The sequence below is a fragment of the Apodemus sylvaticus genome, chromosome 17, assembly GCF_947179515.1.
Source record: "Apodemus sylvaticus chromosome 17, mApoSyl1.1, whole genome shotgun sequence".
Lineage (NCBI taxonomy): Eukaryota > Metazoa > Chordata > Mammalia > Rodentia > Muridae > Apodemus > Apodemus sylvaticus.
Window position 1 is genome coordinate 39294929 of NC_067488.1, and position 13093 is coordinate 39308021.

Genomic DNA, 13093 nt, shown 5'->3' on the forward strand with positions numbered 1-13093 from the left:
AACAGGACTTCTCCAGTATGTGGTCTGCCTGATACAATTTAAAATGAGAGAGAGAGGAGAGGATATATTAACATAAACTAAAAGTAAAGAAGGTGTGTGTGTGTGTGTGTGTGTGTGAGAGAGAGAGAGAGAGAGAGAGACAGAGAGAGAGAGAGAGGGAGAGACACACACACACACACACACAGAGAGAGAGAGAGAGAGAGAGAGAGAGAGAGAGAGAGACAGAGAGAGACAGAGAGAGAGAGAGAGAGAGAGAGAGAGAGAGAGAGAGAGAGAGAGACAGAGAGAGAGAATTAAATCATATAAATAATAGAATCATGGATCTGATAATACCAAATGCCATCCAGGTACATTACTTGTATTTACTAGAATGTTTATTAGAATTCAGTTGGTAAGTTCATTTCATTTTTCCACAGAAGGAAGAGAAATTGAGGGGCAAATACAGTGAAGTAGAAGTCATTATGGTTGCTATACCATACACAAGCAAATGTGAAAGTTAATTTTCTTATAAGTAAAATAAAATCAGTATCAGGTGAAGTCATTCTGCAAAGATAGAGAACATAAAACTAGGACAAATGAACTTATCTATTGTACCTATCTCTGGTGTTCACATTCTGAAAGAGACTGCAAAGGGACTGATTTCAGTGACATTAGAAAATGTTTTCACTGTAAAGTGCAAAACAAAGAATAAGATAACTTTTCATCAACATGATATGTTGTATTCTGATTAAAAAAATCTATCTCTCAAAAGAACAAGTTAGCATAAAATTTCAACACATAGGTGAATATGTTACAAATATAGGGAATCGACAGTTGTAGGCAGTGAAGGTGAGAGGCAGTGGTGGCAGCAGCAGCGCACATGGCAGAAACAGCCGCCACCAGCGGAATGGAGGTGACAGGGACCAGGCTGGTCCTATGCCCACTACCACTGGCCACCGCTGACCAGCCAGGCTGCATGTGGAGGAGTTGCAGTGCTTTTTACCTGCACTGAAGCGCCATTAGACTTCTTCCTCCTGCCAGCCAGTTACAAGAGGTGCTCTGCCATCTTGGCTCCTGGACACCAGAAATAACTGACAGAGCCAGGTATGCAGACATAATCCAAGGCTAACATTGCTTGGGTATATGCCTGGTAGGCTTTTACCTGAACCCAGGCCCTGGACAGCTCGGTGGGCCATCCCTGTGCCAACCCGGCCAGGAGGTCATTTGCCCTGCAGTCTGTCCAGCACTTGAATGGGTGCTCGCAGCCATCTTGGCTACTGGACACCAGAGAGATCTTACAGACAAAGCCAGCTAGCAGACATAGCCCGAGGCTAACATCACTTGGGTCTAAGCCTGTCAGACTTTTGCCTGCACACAGGCCCTGGGCAGCTCGGTGGACCGTCTGTGCTCCAGCTTGGTCCAGTGGTTGTTTGCCCTGCAGACTGCCCAGCACATGCAGGGGCACACCTTACCATCTTGGTTACCTGACAAAACCAGTTAGCAAACATAGCCCGAGGCAAACATCGCTGGGGCCTAAGCTTGTCAGGCTTTTACCTGGACTCAGGACCTGGGCAGCTAAGCGGGCCATTTGTGCACCAACCTGGTTGGGGGATCTTTTGCCCTGCAGAGGTATCAGCACAGTATCTGCCATCATCACTCCCTGAAGGAGCAAATAGGCAACACCAGGTTCACAGAGACAATTTGGAGCAGGTCACACTAGGGCTCCAAGAGAACTCGAGAGGAGGGCAGCACATCAGAAATCTGTGCCAAGGGAAACCCAGTCATCCAGAGGTGCTGAAAAAGCCTTACAGGTTCACAGGAGGTTCAAACACCTGCCAGTGACAACAAGACTAACTAACGCCAGAGATAACAAGATGGCAAAAGGCAAATGTAGGAACATTACTAACAGAAATCTAGGCAATATAGCCGCATCTCAACCCAATTCTCCAACAACAGCAAGTCCTGGATACCCCAAAACACCAGAAAAACAAGATTTGGATTTAAAATCACTAGTCATAATGTTGTTAGAGGAACATAAAAAGGACATAAATAAATCTCTTAAATAAATACAGGGGAACATGAATAAGTTAGAAGCCCTTACAATGGAAACACAAAAATCACTTAAAGAAATTCAGGAGAATAGGGGGTCAACAGATAAAAGCCAATAAAGAGGAAACCAAAAAATCACTCAAAGAGATGCAGGAGAAATTGAGTCAACAGGCAGAAATCATGAAAGAGGAAATACAAAAATCTCTTAAAGAATTACAGGAAAACACAAACAAACAAGTGAAGGAACTGAGCAAAACCATCCTGGATCTAAAAACAGAAGTAGAAACAACTAAGAAATCACAAAGGGAGACAACTTTGGAGAAAGAAAACCTTGGAAAGAAATCAGGGACAATAGATGCAAATATCAACAAAAGAATACAAGATATGGAAGAAAGAATCTCAGATGCCAAAGATACCATAGAATCCATTGACTTAACAGTCAAAGAAAGTGCAAAATGCAAAAAGCTTGAAACCCAAAACATCCAGGAAATCCAGGACACAATGAGAAGACCAAACCTAAGGATTATAGGTATAGATGAGAGTAAAAATCTAAAACTGAAAGGGCCAGCAAATTTATTCAACAAAATTATGGAAGAAAACTTCCCTAACCTAAAGAGAGAGATGCCCATGAATATACAAGAAGCCTACAGAACTTCAAACAGACTGAACCTGAGCAGAAATACCTCCTGACACATAATAATCAAAACACCAAATGTACTAAACAAAGAAAGAATATTAAAGGCATTAAGAGAAAAGGGCCAAGTAACATATAAAGGAAGACCTATCAGAATTGTACCAGATTTATCACCAGAGACCATGAAAGCTAAAGGATCCTTGGGTGGATCTCATGCAGACTCTAAGAGAACACAAATGTCAGCTAAGACTACTATACCCAGCAAAACTCTCAATCACCATAGATGTAGAAACCAAGATATTCCATAACAAAACCAAATTTACACAATATCTATCCATAAACCCAGCCCTACAAAGGATAATAGGGGGAAAACACCAATACAAGGATGTTGAGTCCAGCTCACACATCTTAATCGTGGGTTCTCTGGAAGGAAAGATGGGTAAAGGAACAGGCTACAAGAGAAATTACATGGAGAGACACAAAACACATGGCTTTTGGTTCAAGTCTCTATCTTTAATGACAATGCCTCTTTCCCAAGAAACAAAGGCAGACCAAGCCCCTCCCCTGAAGGCTGGAAACCTGTTCTTCTTGTTCTTCAGGAGGTGGGTGGTCAGGTTGCTGGCTGCTATTCTTGAGAGCAGTGGGCAGGGGGAAGTCACAATTCCTCCCTTCTATACTTGAGAGCAGTGGGCAAGGGGAGGTCACACAAGGAGGAAAACTATACCCTGGAAAAAGCAAGATAGTATCCTTCTTTCATCAAACGCAAAAGAGGATAACCACTCAAATATAAAAATAACATCAAAAATGACAGGAAGGAATCACTATTCCTTAATATCTCTTAACATTAATGGACTCGATTCCCCAATAAAAAGACATAGACTAACAGACTGGATAAGGAAACAGGACCCTACATTTTTCTGCATACAGGACACATAAATCAGTGTCAAAGACTACCTTAGAGTAAAAGGCTGGAAAACAATTTTACAAGCAAGTGGTCTCAGGAAACGAGCCTGAGTAGCCATTCTAATATCAGATAAAATTGACTTTCAACCTAAAATCATTAAAAGAGACACAGAAGGATATTTCTTGCTGGTCAAAGGAAAAATCCACCAAGAACTCTAAATTGTGAACATCTACGCTCCAAATACAAGGGCACCCTCATTCGTAAAATAACTTTACTAAAGCTCAAATCACACATTGCACCTAACACAATAATTGTGGGTGACTTCAACACTCCACTCTCCTAAATGGACCAATCAGGAAAACAGAAATTAAACAAGGACACAGTGAAACTAATTGAAGCTTTGGACCAATTGGATTTAATATATATATATATATATATATATATATATATATATATATATATATATATATATAACATTTCACCCTAAAGCAAAAGAATATACTTTTTTCTCAGCACCTCATGGTACCTTCTCAAAAACTGACCATATAATTAGTCACAAGACAGTCTTCAAAAATAGAAGGAGACTGAAATACTCCCATGCCTCCTATTAGATCACTATGGAATAAGAGTGGTCTTCAATAGCAACAAAAGCAACAGAAAGCCCACATACATATGGAGGCTGAACAATACTCTACTCAATGATAACTTGGCCAAAGAAGAAATAAAGAAAGAAATCAAAGACTTTTTAGAATTTAACAAAAATAAAGGCACAACATACACAAATCTATGGGACACAATGAAAGCAGTGCTAAGAGGAAAACTCATAGCTCTGAATGCCTTCAAAAAGAAAAGGGAGAGAGGATATACTAGCATCTGAATGGCACACCTGAAAACTCTGGAACAAAAAAGAAGCTAATTCACGCAGGAGGAGTAGAAGACAGGAAATCATCAAACTCAGGGCTGAAATCAATCAAGTGGAAACAAAAAGAACCATACAAAGAATGGAAAAAAAAAATAGGAGCTGATTCATTGAGAAAATCAACAAGATAGATAACCCTTAGCCAGACTAACCAAAGGGCACAAAGACAGTATCCAAATTAACAACATTAGAAGTGAAAAGGGGGCTATAACAACAGAAATTGAGGAAATTCAAATAATCATCAGATCCTACTACAAAAGCCTATATCAACACAACTGGAGAATCTGGAGGAAATGCACAATTTCCTAGACAGATACCAAATACGAAAATTAAATCACGATCAAATAGATCATTTAAACAGTTCCATAACCCCTAAAGAAATAAAAAAGTTCATAGAAAGTCTTCCAACGAAAAGAACCACAGGACCAGGCGGTTTCAATGGTCCTGAATTCTATCAGACCTTCAAAGAAGGCCTAACACCAATACTCTTCAAACTTTTCCACAAAATAGAAACAGAAGGAACACTAGCCAACTAGTTCTACAAAGCCACAATTAGGTTGATACCAAAACCACACAAATATCCAAAAAAGAAAGAGAATTTCAAACCAATCTCCCTTATGAACATCGATGCAAAAATACTCAATAAAATTCTTGCCAAAAGAATCCAAGAACACATCAAAACAATCATTCACCATGATCAAGTAGGCTTTATCCCAGGATGCAGGGATGGTTCAATATAAGGAAATCCATCAATGCAATCCACTACATAAACAAACTCAAAGAAAAAAAAACACATGGTCATTTCATTGGATGCTGAAACAGCATTTGACAAAATTCAGCATTCTTTCATGCTTAAAGATTGGAAACAACAGGAATTCAAGGCCCATACCTAAACATAGTTAAAGCAATATACAGCAAGCCGGTAGCCAACATCAAACTAAATGGAAAGAAACTTGAAGCAATCCCATTAAAATCAGGAACTAGACAAGGCTGCCCTCTCTCTCCCTATCATTTCAATATAGTACTTGAGGCACTAGCTAGGGCAATTAGACAACATAAGGAGGTCAAAGGGATACAAATAGGAAAGGAAGAATTCGAACTATCACTATTTGCAGATGATATGATAGTATACTTAAGTGACACCCCCCCCAAAAAAAAAACTCCATCAGAGACTGCCTACAGCAGATAAACATCTTCAGCAAAGTTGTAGGTTATAAAATCGACTCAAGCAAATCAGTAGCCTTCCTATACTCAAAGGATAAGCAGGCTGAGAAAGAAATTAGAGAAATGACACCCTTCACAATAGCCACAAACAATATAAAGTACCTTGGTATGACTGACCAAACAAGTGAGAGATCTGTATGACAAGAACTTCAAGTCTCTGAAGAAGGAAATGGAAGAACACCTCAGCAAATGGAAAAATCTTCCATGCTCATGGATTGGCAGGATTAATACAGTTAAACTAACCATCTTGCCAAAAGCAATATACAGATTCAACGCAATACCCATCAGAATCCCAACTCAGTTCTTCATAGGGTTAGAAAGAGCAATTCCCAAATTCATCTGGAATAACAAAAAACCCAGGATAGCGAAAACTATTCTCAACAACAAAAGAAATTCTGGGGGAATCAGTATCCTGGACCTCAAGCAATACTACAGAGCAATAGTGTTAAAAACTGCATAGTATTGGTACAGTGACAGGTAGGTGGATCAATGGAATTGGATTGAAGATCCACAAACAAACCCACACATCTATGGCCACTTGATCTTCAACAAAGGAGCTGGAAAAATCCAGTGGTAAAAAGATAGCCCTTTCAACAAATGGTGCTGATTCCACTGGCAGTCAGCATGCAGAAGAATGCAAATTGATCCATCCTTGTCTCCTTGTACTACGCTCAACTCCATGTGGATCAAGAACCTCCACATGAAACCAGACACACTGAAACTAATAGAAAAGAAACTGGGAGAGACCCTTGAGGACATGGGCACAGGGGAAAAGTTCCTGAACAGAACAGGAATAGCTTATGCTCTAAGATCAAGAATTGACAAATGGGGTCTCATAAAATAACAAAGTTTCTGTAAGGCAAAGGACACCATCAAAAGGACAAATCAGCAACCAAGAAATTGTAAAAAGATCTTCACCAACCCTACATCTGACAGAGGGCTAATATCCAATATATACAAAGAACTCAAGAAGTTAGACCCCAGAAAACCAAATAACCCTATTTAAAAAAAAAATTGGGTACAGAGCTAAACAAAGAATTTTTACCTGAAGAACTTTGGATGGCTGAGAAGCATCTTAAAAAATGTTCATCATTAGTCATTAGAGAAATGCAAATCAAAACAACCCTGAGATTTCACCTCACACCAGTCAGAATGTACAAGATAAAAAACACAGCAGAAAACAGGTACCGGCAAGTATGTGGATAAAGAGGAACACTCCTTCACTGCTGGTGGGGTTGCAAATTGGTACAACCACTCTGGAAATCAGTCTGGAGGTTTCTCAGAAAACTGGGCTCGTCAGTTCCGGAAGACCCTGCTATACCACTCCTGGGCCTATACCCAGAGGATTCTCCAGCATGTAATAAGAATACATGCTCCACTCTGTTCATAGCAGCCCTATTTATAATAGCCAGAAGCTGGAAAGAACCCAGGTGTCCCTCAACAGTGGAATGGATACAAAAAATGTGATATATATGCACAATGGAGTACTATTCAGCTGTTAGAAACAATGAATTCATGAAATTCTTAGACAAATGGATGGAGCTGGAGAACATCATACTAAGTGAGGTAACCCAGTCTCAAAAGATCATGGTATGCACTCACTGATAAGCAGATATTAGCCTAGAAACTTGGATTACCCAAGTCATAATCCACATATCAAATGATGTCCAAGAAGGAAAGAGGAGTGGCCCCTGGTTCTGGAAAGGCTTAGTGCAGCAGTATAAGGCAATACCAGAACAGAGAAGTGGGATGGGGGAGATGGGGGAGCAGGGGGAGGGAAGAGGGCTTAGGGGACTATCGTGGAGTGGGGAGCCAGGAAATGGGAAATCATTTTAAATGTAAATAAAAAATATATCAAATAAAAAAGAAAAACAAAACAAAAAAACAAATATAGGGAATCAAATTTTCTCATCCTAAAGTGGATAGTTTAAAAATAATTATGTGAGGGTTGGAGAAATTGGTCAGAGATGAAGAGCACTGACCTCTCTTCCAAAGGTGCTGAGTTCAATTTCCAGCAACCATGTGTTTGTCCATAACCATCTTTACATGGATCCGATGCCCTCTTCTGGTATTTCTGAAGACGACAGTATACTCACATACATAAAAATAATTATGTGAAGATAGATCAGCTTCTCTGATGCAAGATCATTGAGAGATAATCACTGCAAACCTGTGTTAAATATAAAAAATAAATTAAAGGTGGTAGGCAGTAGGTAGATAAATAGGATAGATGACCAATCATCCACATATGTATAGTCCATCTATATATGTATCTATGTACCTATACATACATTTATTTATGTATGGATCTGATAATGTCAAATGTCATCCAGGTACATTACTTATATTTATGAGAATATAACATACATTTGTATGTTATAGAATGTATCCATACATTTATTTATGTATGGTAGATAGATAATTAGATACATACATAGATACATATGTAAACAGATGATACACATGCCATGTAGATGTTAAACATATAAGTATATACATACTTCAAGTATATACATACTTGAAGATATTTGTATGAATAATGGATAGAGAATAACTGATTCAATGATAACATACATCTGCATATATGTTTAAACACTTAATCCCAAGCTGGTGTTGATGATTTTAAATGTTGTATAGCTTTAGGAAGTGGGGTATGCTGAATACATTTACCGTGTGTGAAACTTATGGGTGGTAGTTTAGCCACTTTACAGCCAGAGTACTTTGTGCTTCCTAACAGCTAGCACTGTGTCACCAGACCTACCATCTCCAGTGCCACCTCTGAAAGCTGTTTCTACTGCCAGACTTTCCTGGCTCTCAGGAGCTTCATCTTTTTCAATCCTCCCACACCACAAATATAATAACTATGATTGAGGTAGGATGCTCTTTTAAAATTTTCTATGACAAAGTACCAGAAAAACATTTGCAGTGTAGAATGAAATGCCAAGAAACCAAACGATTGTTCCATACTATAACACTTTCATACAGAGCTCCCTGGACCAAACACAGCATGCAAATCATCTCAATCTAGAGCAAAATTGTAGTATTTATCTCATCACAAAATAATCACTTCTGATTGCATTGCCCTTAGAAATTTGCAATAAAAATTTTCTCTGTACTATAAAATGGCATAATAGAGAGATTTTATGGTCTCATCGAGTCTGCAGCACCTTGATCTTGGCCCCTTGGGCTCTGAGAATCTCTGTTTAAAAGTTGGAGGCAATACTAGTAGGTCTTTCTTCACATATTACTTGGTCATTTCACTTTTCTGCCCTTAATACTATTTCTTTATTCGTTATGTTTCATGATCTGATTATTATGTGCCCAGGAAACTTTCTTTTCTAGTCTAGTCTATTTGGTGTTATGTGTTTCTTGTATCTTGATATTCATCTCCTTCTTTAAGTTAGAAAGATTTTTGTCTATGATTTGTTAAAATATTTTTGGGCTTTTGAGTTCTGATTCTTCTCCTTTCCTCTATTCCAATTATTCTTGGTTTTTGTCTTTTTATTGCATTCCTAGATGTTTTATGTCAGGAGACTTTTAGATTTAACATTTTCTTTGACTGATCTACCTCTTTCTTCAATCACACTTTCAAATCCTGAGAGTCTCTCTTCTTCCTTTTGTATTCTGTTGCTGAAGCTTTCCTCTATAGTTCCTGTTTAGATTCTTAAAATTTTGATTTCTAGAATTTTGCCTCAGTTTGTGTTTTCTTTATTGATTCTATTTCCAGGTTCATACCTTGAACAGTTTTATTCATTTCCTTGCTTTGTTTGTTTGCTTGGTGTGTGTGTGTGTGTGTGTGTGTGTGTGTGTGTGTGTGTGTATCTGTCTGTCTGTCTGTCTTTTCTTGGATTTCTTTAAGGGAATTATTTATTTTCTCCAATTCTCTGTTTGTGGGTTTTTTGTCTGTATTTCCTTAAGGGATTTATTCATTTCCTCTTTTAAGACATGTATCATCTTCATATAGTTGGTTTTTAAGGGTTTTCATTGTGTTTCAACTAAGTTAGATATTCAGAGACTGCTAAGAGTTAGATATTTGGGCTCCAATGGGAATATATTGCTTTGGTTGTTATTGATTTGACTTTTATGATGATGTCCAGGCATCTGGATTTGGGATGATTATATGTCTATCTGCTGATTTGTGGATTTTTTTTTTTTCATTTGGATGGTAGATATTTTGTTCCTTGGTTTGTCTTTACACTTTGAATTTCCAGAGAGTTCAATGGCTCTTTTTCTGGCATTCTGAGCTGGTATGTTCATAGAGAACTCCTACTGGTGTTAAAAGGTAGAGTAGTGGGATGAGTTAGGAAAGGGAAGGTTGGAAATAAAGGTATTTGTGATCTGTTGTGGATGGGGTCAGAGAGTTAGAGAGGAATATTAGCCCACAGCAGGCTTCCTGTTACAGAGTTAAAGATGAGATTCGAAGAAATTAATCTTAGGAGCAGTAGAGGCATAGTTCCATCGTCAGCCTACTTGTTGTCTTGGGAGGAGCAGTGGTTGGCTTAGCAGGGGGTGCCTGACAAGATGCTGGGAAAAACCAATGAGTCAGAAGAAGGTGGATAGAAAACGGAGATCTGTGGGACCCACATGGGATGGGAACAGGGCAGATTGAAGGCTGACAAGGATGTTCTGCTACAGAGCTGGTAAGGAGACTGGAGAATTGGAACAGGAAAAGAGAAAAGAAATTGGAACTGGAAAAGAGAAAAGAGAAGAGAAGAGAAGAGAAGAGAAGAGAAGAGAAGAGAAGAGAAGAGAAGAGAAGAGAAGAGAAGAGAAGAGAAGAGAAGAAAGTTTGCAAACAGCCTACCTGGTTTTCTCTCAAGCATGGCCTGTGGTTTAGCAGGAGATGCCTGCTGGAGAAGGTAGCTGGGATACAATGACCAAATGGAAGGATAAGATTAGGAGGGGATGATTTGGGAGTTCTACAAGACATGTGTGTAGGAAGTCTGTAGCTGGTGTTCTGTTGCAGAAAAATAAACATAAGTGGGGTGGATTTGGAGTGGAGGAGAGACTGGTTCTGCTTAGCTCCTCTGTTCCTTGTGGCTATCTGGTGGTGTTGGATAATGGTATGGGTTTCTTGAAGAAAGTTTCGTAGAGAGGAGCTTTATGTTCCCCTCAGGATGGTGTCAGAGAGAGAAGGAAGACCAAGGAGTTGTCCTGCTACAGAACTGGTGATGAGACTGGAGGAGGAAAGGGTGTTGGATCTCCAGAGCAATAAGAGAGGTGTAGGTCCTCTCTTACCCTACTTGTTGCCCTGAGAGGAGAGAGACTTAATTTAGCAGGAGGTTCCTTCTGGTGTTAGAGACTTGGGTGAATCAACAAGTAGGGGAAGAACATAAAAAGGGAAAGAGCCATAGGATCTGCAGGAGACAGGAATGGAGGTGGGGGACACATTGGATGTCATGAAGGTTGCCATAGGCGTTCTACTGAAGAGGTAGGGATAAGACTGGAGGAATGTATCTAGGGGAAGAGATAGATAGATAGATAGATAGATAGATAGATAGATAGATAGATAGATAGATAGATAGATAGGGATGGAGGAGAAGGTTTGCAGTCAACCTCAAAGGAGAGAATCTATTTATACCTACAACATTGAATGAATTGCAGGATGGGGTCATGTCCTTAATATAGTTAATCAGCAGAGACTCCACTCTCTGGACAACTCTATTTTAGAAGCCATATGTCTGTTTTAGGGACCATTCATCTTGAACATCTATTAGCTCCCCTAATTTGTATCAACTCTCTATTGTGAGCCTGATTAAAGTTATGTTTACGGGAATTTTATATTTGCTGTGTTTTACCTGAGTGACATTAGAAGTATTAGCATTTTCCGAGATCCCACATAAATAAATAAAAAATACTATGAAATTTAAAGACTCCCCTTAGATATAATAGGTATTTCCCTTTTGCCTGTGATGTATAGGATTTTAACTTGTCTCATATAGTAATATTTTTTGTTAGCAAAAATTATATCATGACATATTGATTCTCACATGTCTGTGGTTCTGGCTCTTATTTTATCTCCTCCTTCCCTCTTGTCCCTCCCTCTAAGGCTGCTCCTATGCTCATAGGCCACATGCATGCTGTTTTTGGAGCATTTCTGAATACAATTACAGTTCTTTAATCTGTTTCCTGGAGCTCAAACTGAATCAAGAAAATTTCCATTTGTTTGTGTGAAAAAGAGACCACAACTTAGGTTACATTTTAAGTTCATGTACTAGTTTTTCCTTTTCATTGCATTTGATTATTTGCAACTACACTAAAGGTGTGTGTGACGTGTGTGTATGGGTCTGGGTGTGTAATTTTACTTTAAATATGAAGGAATTAAATCATGGCACACAGAACAAATGACTGATAAGCCACAGACAGAGTTGAAATATTAGAAAAAATGACCAATTCCATACAACTCTAGAAATAAGAAACATTTTAACTGAGCAGAATGAATGAAGTCGTTAAGAGCTGAATGTGCAGGGCTACACAATGCCTTCTCTTTCCTACTGTATTGCTTTGTCTTCTCTTTTCTAATGTAGTCTTTTGTCTTTTCTTCTCTTTAATTCTCTCTTCTCAAATATGCAGATCCTATGAACTCAGTGGATCTGGATCCTCACATGTAGAATTTAGAGAAAGTTCAGTCTAGTGAAACAAATAGCTCAGGAGCAAAAGTCTGTCTAATCACACTGACCACCAAAGATTAGACCTCACTTTGCACATGAAGACTGGAATTCAGTTCATAATATGAACTAGTCAAAGTAAGGTTAAGATTTTGAAAATTAGGGAAACAGATAAAAGGTAAGGAAAGCAATAGTACCATGCTGTTTGCAAGAACACCAGAGCTCTCCATGTTCATTCTCATACTTACACTTCATTTTAGCACAAGCTCTTTGAGGACATGGATAGGCCAAGCTGCAAATTGAAAGGAAATTGCTCTCAGAATTTCACAGGAAAAATTAGGAAATTGTAAGAAGACTAGAAAATGTTGAGATAGCTTTGCAATAACAGGTTTTACTTAAGATATTTTATTATCTATACTAAGCCAAGAGTGCTATGTATACTTTCTGAAGTCTAAATATCTAATTCACTCATACAACAGTGAGGAGAAAATTCTATTCATGAAAGACTATGACAGCATTGTAGATAGTAGCACAGAGGTTTCAGGTTGTTTTCAGTTTAATATTTAAAGTTCATAGTTGTTTATTTAAAGAGACAGATATGACTTCTTCCTCCTCCTCTTCCTTTTTCACCTCTTCCTCCTCTTCTATCCTTCCACCCATCTTATTGTTTTCTCCTATTCTCTTCTAGCTTCCTCTTTGCCTTTAATTCTTAACTCCAAATCTATTTTAACTTGACCTGTAATGTGTCACCTTTATGCCTAAACTTAGTTCATTTC